Source organism: Volvox carteri (genome assembly GCF_000143455.1).
Source record: "Volvox carteri f. nagariensis unplaced genomic scaffold VOLCAscaffold_125, whole genome shotgun sequence".
Lineage (NCBI taxonomy): Eukaryota > Viridiplantae > Chlorophyta > Chlorophyceae > Chlamydomonadales > Volvocaceae > Volvox > Volvox carteri.
This window is the reverse complement of record NW_003307668.1, coordinates 57,567-68,472: the sequence shown is the minus strand read 5'-3', so window position 1 is coordinate 68,472 and position 10,906 is coordinate 57,567.

The window sequence follows — 10,906 nt, the reverse complement described above, 5'->3', positions numbered from 1 at the left end:
TGCTATGGTGTGGCAGTGTTTGGTTGTGGGTTACAACAGGTTCAGAGTTGCAGCCATACTGCGTCCCTGCAGGTTGCAGGGGACCCTCACAGGATACCGGCTTGTGCTCCCCCCTTATCCAGCCCTTGATCGAGTCACACACATCAGATTGCCAAGCTATACTACAGCGCATCTCCTTGACCGAGAATATCCCCTGAGTGTCTGTCCGGCTGTCAGGGGCATCATTCACCCCGGCATGTCTTGTCTTTCGACACGCCATCCGGCCACATTCCCAATCATCGTACAGGTGTACTACTGAAGTCACGTCCTCACCCTTAAGATCATGGGGGACACACCTAGTTCCCACATTGCACGCATCTCTTGCTGTTTTATCTGTGGGGCCGCAGCCCAGGCCGTCCTTGGGTTGCATGTGCCATGGCGGCCCTGCATCGCCACTGGGGTCACTCTTTCGAAACGGTATCATCCAAATGGTGCCGGCGTTGTTCTGGCTCGCACTCCCTATCTCCCAGCTGGCATCCCGGCCGTGTTCCCTTTCACAGTAGCCAAGCGTGGCTGCATCCTGCTCCTGCGATATTTTCTCGTTGGCTGGTTGGCCAGGTTCCACTGGCATGCCGAGGCCCTGCGCCTTCTTGGCTGTTGGGTCACAGGGTTCAAACCTAGGGGGGCGGGGTGCAGGCAGGGGGGCAGACACATTCTTCCTTATGCTAGATTGGGGGGGACAGGATGGCATTGATGTTTTTCCCAGGCGCACCATTAGGGGGCCGTCATGGCACTGGGGCTCACAAGCTTTGTTTCTTGGGCTATTGGTGGCTACCTTCAAGGTGTTGGGGTTTGCTAATGTACTCACTTCCATGGCGGCCTGGTCCATGTCCTCCATCAGATTGCGGCCCAGGTTTGGCAGCGCAGCGTCCCAGTCTTCATCATCCCCATCAAGCGCCAGGAGATCGTTTCTCGTTGGGCCCATCGGGGTCGGCACCTTAGCCTTCAGGGGCGAGGGTGCGCGCAGCGGGTTCGGAGGTGCGACCTGGCAGGCAGTTGCGATGGCCAGGATGACCTGCTTCCGGAGAACCTTCAGAGAGTCACGGCGCTCCTCATAGAGGTATGCCGAGCACAGCGTCTCATTCACGTTTCCTCCTCGTGCCGCCGCAATTGCAAGGCCCGTGGCGCTCATGGGGCGGTTGTAAGCGTTGGTTGCATCCAGGGGTGTAAGCGCAAGTTGGACATTGGTGCCATATGGTGAGCCAGCCGGGAGTGCAGCATGGATGTGGGTGCCTTCCATATCAAGGAAGCAACCTCCGCTGGTTTTGAGTTCTCCATTGCCCATGCTCAGCATGATAAGCGGGAAGCTGGCCTCACCCAGCAGGGGCAGGACCAGGGTTCCCGTGGGAAGCCGGTATTGCGGGTCGTCTCCTGACATGGACGCCGCGCAGGTCTCCCAGAGCCGGCTGACCGTGTGGTCCGTATTTTGAATGCCGATGCAGTTGGCGATGACTTCTGGTTCGTCGCTGAGCAGATTGCAGGGCTGCCCGTAAAAGTCCACAGTCATAGGGGCTGCACAGCGGGCATTAGCCTGCCCAAGTAGCTTTCCCAATTCCATAAGGTTGGCGTGATTGGTGGCTGCTAGGAGGGGTGCTCCGAGCAGGCGGTAGCCGTGCACCTTTTGCTGCAGTAGCTGGGTGATGGTAACCAGCCGGCGCCAGCCGATTTGTGGCTGCAGGTTAGTGAGGAGGAGGCCGCCGCTGCAGCATGACAGGCACTTCACATCATCGTGCATGTCAGCGCGCGCTTTGTGTCGCAGTAGCTGAGCTGTGAACAGTTTATGTACGCACGTGAAGGTATGCATGTGACTGCATCGGTGTTTGTCATCCCTCGCCCGTCTGCATGCGCCAATAAGATAGCCTACAGGTGGGAATCAGCCACAGCAATCCGTCTCTAGTGCAGCAATCCGTCTCTAATGCAGCAATCCGCCTCTAGTCCGCCGCACCACGCAGCCTCTAGTGGTCACGGACTACAGGTCCGTGTAGTCCGTGACCCTGCGCTGCTTTAGTGCATGGACACGCGCTGGACACCCACTGCAGCGTCCACAGCCCGGATCGCCTCTGTGGGAGCCCGGTCCTCTATCTTGTGCTGCCGGGGCCTGCACGGCTTCTCCAGACCGGCCTTCTTGGGCCGCGCCTGCCTACCAGCATCCTCCGAGTCCGCCAGTGCATCGTCGCCATCAAGGCGCCAGCCATGCTGCTCACAGTGCTCACACACTTCCTGTAAGGCACATGCAGAAAATCGAGAGGGATCATTACGCTAGAAGAGATTAGAAGTCTCTGCACGGTTCAGAAGGTCGACTCTTCCATCAGTGGCCCGTTGTAGCTAGTAGCCCGTTGTAGCTAGTAGCCTGTTGTAGATAGTGTACACAGATTGCCATCCATACGCACTTACCCGCATGCTTTCGTCGTCGAGCACCACCAGGTTGCCATCAGCGCGATTGGGTCCAGGCTGCACGCTGACGATCTGCACCAGATGCTCCGTGCTCCAGCGATCTTGGGGGTTCCGTGTCATTCTGTACGGTAGAAGATATTGAGGCAGGCCACTGCCCATGTCTGCGGTTAATGTGGGGTATGTATATGATAAAAAAATCAGTTGCGGTGTCTATGTGGCCATACATGTCAAGCAAAGTGGCGAGCATGCGGTGAGTGGCCCAAATCACAGCAGACTGTTGCCATTAAAGGCACAGTTGATACATACCTTGCCCAGCCGGCTGCAGCACCCGCAAGACCAGTCTTCCTGCAGGATCGTTCCTCACAAGCCGAGAGGCATCCTCGAGCGAACTCTTGCCTTTGGTGGTGGCCATAGAACGCAGCAGCCTCTCCACCAAGGCAATCCGTACCACCTGCTGATGGCCCACCTCCTCTAGCACTGCAACATAATCATCGTCGGATAAATGGTCCTGCTCGTCTTTCGTCAGTCGAGCCACTGCATCACGGATATTTTGCCCAAAGAACCGGCCAGAGACGCGGTCCCTGCCCTGCCGTGCAATGCATGCATTGACACAGCGACAGAATTCGTGCAGAGAGGAGAGGATAGGGTCGTGGGGCCGCCTGGCCCGCCTGGCCCCCGCACGCCCATCACCGGTCCCACTGGATGGACCCACATCACCCTGGCCGCCCCTGGTGTCCGCGGCGGCTGCTTCCTGTCCGCTGTCTGACCCCTCATCGCCGCTGGACGCCCCACCTGCCAGAACCAGGCCGGCATCGGAGTCCGCAGCGGTGATGTCCCGTTCTTCTGTTTCCCTGGCCGCTACCTCCTCCTCGTCCTCCTGCTCCTCCTCTTCACTATGTTGCTCCTCGTCCTCGCCCTGTCTGTCCTCGTCCTCGGCTGGTGGCCAAGGCCGCAAGCATTAGAGCAGAGCGGGAAAAGTTATCACGTGATTGCTCGGCAAGCAACATTGTTACAGTGGACAGAGTACGCATGTAAATGGACCGCCATTGGAAAGAATAGACCGGAAAATACTCATTAAGTGTGTGTTGCCGCGCCCCACCCTGCCCCGCCCCAACCCCCATCCTGGCCTAACCCGTACCTGCTCTGTCTATCTGCGCCAATGTGCCACCTGATGTCGACGCGCTGCTTGGATTCGGGTGGCACACATCCCGCAGGAGGTGCATGTGTGTTTCGTCGTACTGCACACCGCACACCTTCCGTGTAACGAAGTGCCATATGGTTTGCGGGTGCACCCCTGGCCCTGCATCCTTTCCAAGTGCAACCTGGACCTGTGTGTAAGAAGGAACACACAGAATGCGGAGTGCGGGTGTGGCGTGGGTTTAGACTCTCGCAGACCTCGAAGGAAATGTTTTTAACCCTTTTCCAATTCAACAATGCAATAGTAAATCAATCTTCATGGCATGTCAGTGTGCAAGAATCCGTCGAGCCGCTCAACTGCTGCATTTTGCAATCAGTACCGTCGCCATGATCAGCCTGTGAACTCACGTCCGATAAGCCCAGGCTAATGATGGCCTGCACCACAGCAGCATCTGGGAAGTAGCTCGCGGCTTCCGTCTCGTCCCACTCCTGTGAAAACCCGAAGGGACAAGGAGAGGGTCAGCGCGTGCGTCTTCTCTCTAGGAGCTCTATCGCACCCGCGCGCACCTTCACGCCCACCTGCACCATGCCCACTATAATGCCTGTCTCCATGCCCATCCCATAAAGCATATGCACCCCCCCAGAAGAGCCTACCCCCCCCCGCTGCAACACCAATTGCTCACCGGGGTGACTGCAACGTTGGCCCATAGCGTCGCCATGGAACTGCCCGTGACGGCCCAGGCGACCCAGTGGGGGCTGTCCAGCAGGAGTTCCTTGAAGATGCTGCAGTACACACGACAGTTGAGGGAAGGAAAATGGTGCATGTGTCAGCTCCTTTGTGTCGTACGCCTGCTGTAGGCATGAGTGCAGACCTTTGCCCCTTGTGCAATATGCTTATGTTATACAATTGAATCTCGCAGCGATCTCCCCTTAGTGCCTTCTGCCCCCTCGTGTAAATCTCCGCCTGGGCGCGTTTCACTGGCCATTGCCCCTCATCCTCGCCCATGTGATCACACGACACGGTTAGGGAAACCTTGCGCTGATTTACCGCCGCATGTGCTGCACTGCATCCACGTCCAGTGTTGAGCCGCGTGCAGCGACTTTTCGCCGCGGACTTTTGCCGGGCGACTTTTCGCCCGGCATGGCCCGCTCAAGCAGGTAAAAGCTCTGCGCCTCGTCAATCAGCAGGAAGTTCAGGCGGTCCCGTGGCAGGCGCCACATGAAGTTCCGAATGGCACCTGCTGCGGTGACAACCGAGTTGTCGCTGGGTGCAGGCGTGCTGGCGGCAGCAGAGAGCCGCTGGTCGGCGGCACTCTCCTTGAGTACAGCGAGGAATTCCTTAAGGAAGCCACTGATGCCGCTGCTGCGATCACAGCCCAAGCAGTTCACGCGCAGGAAGTTGGGCTCTGAAAGCACCGTGCCAGCGTGCTGCCGGCCACTGCCGCCGCTGCTGTAGTAGGTGTTGGCCACAGCAGGCAGAACCTCGTTGAGCATGTAGGACTTGCCACTCTGCACAACGGGCACAATATGGGGCGCAAGATGGCTAGGTAAGCGTGCATTCCCCTTGGTCGCTCAGCTGTGTATTACTCAACAGTGCACAAAGCTGCATGCATCACCCATCTACCACGCCTAATCTTCTCACTCCAAACCCTGTTCCATGTGGGTTGGACACAAGCTGCACAAGGAGCTCTCCGTCCTTGGTCAGGCCGTTATATCCCACCTTGACCAGACCGTTGATGAACAACGGCCGGATGGGTCTCCCCATACAGTACTCATCCTCGGCAAGGTCCAGCCACTTCTTCAGCTCAGCTATCTGCCTGCCCTTGGGGTCCAGGAAGAACATGCTGCTCACGCCAGCACTTGTGGCAGCTGCAGCGCTGACGACGTCCATGGGCTCAAAGAAGAACAAGTCCTCGTTCTGCAAGTCTTGTCGGAGCTGCAGCTTACAAGCTGGCAGGCCTGCACAAGGATAGCCCATCATGCCCACAAGGCGCATACACATTAAACAACCAGCCGCTGTCACACAGTTGCAATGCATGCAGGATCACAACGAAGGGGTGCAGAGCAGCAAAGTGACGAAGCAACTTCAAGCTGAATCAAGCCAGAAGTCACACCCCTCAGGCAGCAAGAGGGTGTATGTCATGCAGAACACTGAACCGCCCCTTTATGGTAGAGAAAGAGTGTGCTGTCACACAGGGCTGCACAATCGCAGGCCCAACAGGCTGGAACGTGTAACTGCCGAGTGTTATCACTATGCATGTTGCCCGCCTGCCGAGGGACAAGCCCTTCATGGACATGTTGGCGCTAGTGCTGTAAATGAGCGTTCTGGTGAAGTCCCCCCTCCCCCGCTCTCCATTTGTGGTGGCCTGCGGCCTGAGGGTTGGTTGCTGTCCAGGAATGTGAGACCTGACGAGGCTGAGAGTGGGAGCCTGACTGGTGCTTTTTGTACTGTAGGGCCCAACTCCGCCTAAACCCACCATCACAACACCTGGGGAGGGGTGATACGGAGGAGCGGGGAGGAAAGGGACAGCCGGCGCGGGCTTACACCTCACCCTGCACTCCCCCCCATCCCCTCCCTCACCCGCAACCCCTTATACTGCACACCCACCCTGCCAAAATGGCCTCCGCCGATTTTCCGGAGCCATGACGGATGGTCATCCACGCCTCCTCCTCCTCCGCCCGCTCATCCGGCATCGTCTCCCGCCCGCTGCGTCGTGTGGCGGGATCGGGCGGCGCGTCGGGAGATCTCGCGGGCCACACGGCCGCCCGTCCGGTGGCGGCGGTGGATTCGAAGTCGCTTCCCTCCGCCAGCTGCTCCTGATGTACACTGCGGGTACGAGGGAGGTCGCCGACGGCGGGGTGGTGGTGGCGGCCGTCGCTGTCGTCACCGGCAGTGGCAGTAGTGGTGGTGGCCGGCCGCCGCCAGGCCTCGGTCGGGGACAAGCCCAGCGGGGTGGCTGTTGGGCCCGGGGCTCGAAAGCTGGGTAGTAGCGCCTGCAGGAGGCGGGAAGGGTGAATCGGACTCGTAAACATGTAACAAACACAGAAGCACATATACACGCGGATTACGAGTGCAAAAGATACGGGAAACTCTGTGGACAAATGGATACGTAGAACCGGCAATTTTCATCGGGACCACGACCTCTTTCCCCACTTCTCAATGGTTTACATTGCATGGTCAAAGTCAAGCTCCCTGCCAAGTGAGGACTCGTGGCCGTGACGGCGGACCGAGGGCCAGGGAGCTGCTGCGCAAGGCCTTTGCTGAGCAGCTACGACGGAAAGATTCCTGTTTCGGAATATGGACCGCGCACCTGCGAATCACGGGCGCCTGCCGCAACTTTAAAGGCTTGACCGAGCGCGCGCCTCATCTTTCCTGATCGCTCGCTTCCTTAGGTTGTTCCCCGGCAGTAAAAGGCCAAGGGAAAGGACTTTGAAAAGAGAAACTGTGCCCGCGCCTTTCCCGTGCCGCGGTTGTATGCTGGAAAAAAAGCCTGAGGCGAGCTGGTATGGACAAACCCTTGCTCACTTGCACGGCGCTCACAAAGGATAGTCAAGTCCAAAGGAAAAAGTCTTCGCTATTGACAGTGAGACATAAATGTTTTGATACAGGATAGATGACAAGGTCTATAGGTCAAAGATGGGTTGTAAGCCTGTGTGTATGCGAAATGAGTCACCATCACGCCTGTACCCGCGTCGTACAGCAAATCCGAAAAGGCAGCCTCTGTAACAAAGCAAAGGCGTAACCCGGGATGCTCAGTTGGGCCTTGCGTCGTTACATTGCCCCCCCTTTAGCAATGGACGTCCGCGGCCATTATATCGAGCATTGGAGCCATCCCACCTCACGCATTGTGCGCTGGTTTATCCATTACCCATGATATCGCTTTCTGCGATACCTGCTTGTTGTCAGAATCGAACCACCGACCCGAAGATTTCATCGGAAGTCGTGCGGCTCCGTCTCGATACCATTGTAACAAAGCAAAGGCGTAACCCGGGATGCTCAGTTGGGCCTTGCGTCGTTACAGCCTCGCCGCTGCGAGATATAGCAGGAAATCGTGTTCAACGCTTTCGCTGCATTTGTTTCGGAATCCCAGATTCGCGAGACAAAAATGCATAATCGTAAATGAAAGTTCTTTGCAGGTCACCCGCATGAATCACCGCGCACACCAAACGCAATGATAACGGGGCGACCATCACACGAAGATAAACAGTCAACAAACAGCAAGACGACATTAAACGACACATACAACGCCGCCCCTCTCCTGTCCCCCGTGGGCTTGCCACAATTGGCTTTTAGCTCCAATTTCCACCGGACAAGCGAAATATCTTTGACCAGCACACGCGTCGTCAAAAAGCACTGCACAAAGCATCATTGTAATTCACCATCGTCACATAGTCATAGCATCCTGCGCTAGAGCCGTGACGAGGATTTCCCTCCCATCTGGTAGAAACTGCTCGCTTCTGAAGTATCTTATCGTCCAGTCACTGCTACCTTTAACTCCCCCTCCAAAGGCCACCGTAGAATCCCCCTGTACTCTGCCAATAACTGAAGCCTAAGCGCTCGTCCACCGTACACAGCCAAAGTAGCTGGGCGCACGTCAGCAACGAGGGCAGCAGCTAGAGTATGTACCACTGTTCCCCTTCCTGTGCCGCCCGCTTCACCGCCCCAGCCACCCGCGCCCTGCGCGCATTCTCCTCTCCTTCTCATCCCTACCGCCTAACTCTAGTTTCCCCCCCCCCGCCCAAACCACCCGGCGTGGAGCCGCCTGAAGTGACTGCGGGCGGTCCCACGAACGTATTATAGACGGGTCAAGGGGAAATCGCACACACAAACACCGTTAGGCATTATTGCCGCCTTAGCGCCGACATACACATCTTCCTCCCAAGGGTGGGGGCATAATCCAACATAGACTGGAGTTAAGCTGAACGTCTTCTCTTGGCGTGTGCCCGGCGTCATAAGAGCAGGGAGAGGGAGGAGGGATGGCGGGTGCAAAGGTGCTGCCGGCGGGTATTAGTCCTGGTGGAGTTATGTGGCGGGTGGAGAGCAGTTTTCGGGACATGCCGAGTATCGAGTGTCACGTGTAGATGTGTATGCGGTTTTCTGCACCAACCTCACAACCACATTCCCCCTCTTCCCGCCTCCCGGCGCCCACAGGGGGCCCCCTGTCGCACTCACGTTCCTTGCACGTGGAAGTGGTACATACATACATGCATACATACATATTTACACAGGTAAACCACAACACACGCGGCAACCGAGCTAGCTAGCCGCCATCACGACCGCCACACGGGGGGCCCCGCCACAGCCCCAGCTCACCTTAAGCCGACCGACGCCCGACTTCATCGCCTCGGTAATGCCATTGCCTGTCAGCTCATTCGACCAACCAGCTCATTCGACCCGCCGCCGCCACTGCTGCCCTGCTCATCACCCGCGTGTTCCGCCGTTCCCGTCGTCTCGGAATCCGTGCTGCCGCGGGCCGTGGTGGCGGTGGCGGCGCCACCCCCTTCCTTCTCCTAGCTTCCTTCTCCTAGCTGTTCACGTACGGCTGTTCCTTAGAGTGGGAGAGACGAATGCAGATGACCGTCATCTGTACCCTGCATATATCACCGCGTCTGCGCTGGGATCTCACGTTACAAAACGTCAATGCAGATGGTACCTCAATCAGCAGTTATCGCCTCACGTCAAAGGTTCCAGTTGGACTACAACTCGAGGACTCATGCTTACGGGTTTAATGCGGAGTCGTGTTAAGCACGCTGTTTTTCTAGCGCTTACTGTCCAGCCAGCCCTGGGGCGAGCATCAAACTAATTGTCAGCACGTATAGCAACCCAAGCCCAAGCGCCCATGCCGTAATACCAGCTGTCGTATGTGTCTCCTGCATCCAGCGTACGGCACCCCAACAAGCCGAGCGATCGGGCACAATCTTTGTGGCCGCATACATGATCATCCAAACCAACGAATTCCCACGATATTCCAGTCGAAAAGGGCAGATGCTTATCATGCGTCTGTTATGCATCAGCATGCAGCAAAACAACCATGGCCTTTCGTTGCGAAATAGGAACGAACTTGAATCCAGAAAAACCGACCAACATGCCGTTAACCACGCAATCACGTTAATATGGGTTGAGGAGGGTTAACGAGTGCACACAGCCAGCCAGCCATTCCCTTCTTCCCCACCCCACCACCAACCATACCGTTGCACGCCCTGTCTCGTTTCTAGCTCCCCCACCAGCCTCATCTGCCCATCAATCTCACGACCCAGCCGCCCCTCATTCTCGCACGCAGCCCCCCTCAACCTTGCGCGACTCGCAGCCACTAAAAGCCACTAAAAGACATCCCCCAAACTTTAACTCTTTTGTTCTACTCAGCTGTGCGTTTTCGCGCTTAACAACCACATCGATGCTTAAAACCCCCCAGTCAAATCAAAGCCTTAAAACTGAAAGCCCTCCTTCCAGGCCTCATTTTAGACGTCGCATCAAAGTCCAGGTTCGATAGCACATAGCACACAGCATGGGTGGTGTCGGCGTATCCGTCGGCCTATCCGTCGGCGACACGGCGCAGGAAAAGCGACAACAGATGCCACCTTTAGGGGGACATGCTCAAGCAACCACCAACACCGAAATACTGCAGACCGGCTTGAGAAAGGGAAAAAGACAGCTAAAAGACAGAAAAACAATTTCACGTAGCTGCTCAAGGACCTCGTGCGTTGCTGTTCGTTGTTCACATGTGTATAACATCCTCCTCCCTTGGCGAGGAGGCATTTACTCAATATTTATCAAGCCAGCAAGATCCCTACAGGACGCACACACACACACGCACACATACACACGCGCACACATACACCCCCCCCCACACACAAACGAATTCTTCAAGGAGGGAGCCCCCCAGGGACCCTCTCTCGCCTTTCCCCCTCTCCCACAATCCCCTTGCCTGGAACCCAACAACATCCAACTAGCAGTTGACAGTTGGCGGTTTCCGCTGTCATTTTATAAAACCCTAAGTCCCAACACCAAGAACAACACTGACCCAAACCCGCCTCAGCCCCGGGATTCAGTTTACTTGAACAACAGAAAACAGGGGGCAACACCCTCAGCAGAACGACCTATCAGCGGATATATACAAAGACAGACAGACAGACAGACAGACAGACAGACAGACAGATCAGGCAGATAGACGCACCTGCACTACAGGCAATCCTAGAATAGCAGCTATTATCGGAGACTGAGCTTGTCTGTGTTGGAAGGATTGTTGAGATGATGCGCGCAGTCATTGCCACCACGGGTGTTCGCAGCCCCCGCCGCCGCTGCCGCCGCCGCCCCAGTCGGCTGCTGCTGCTGCTG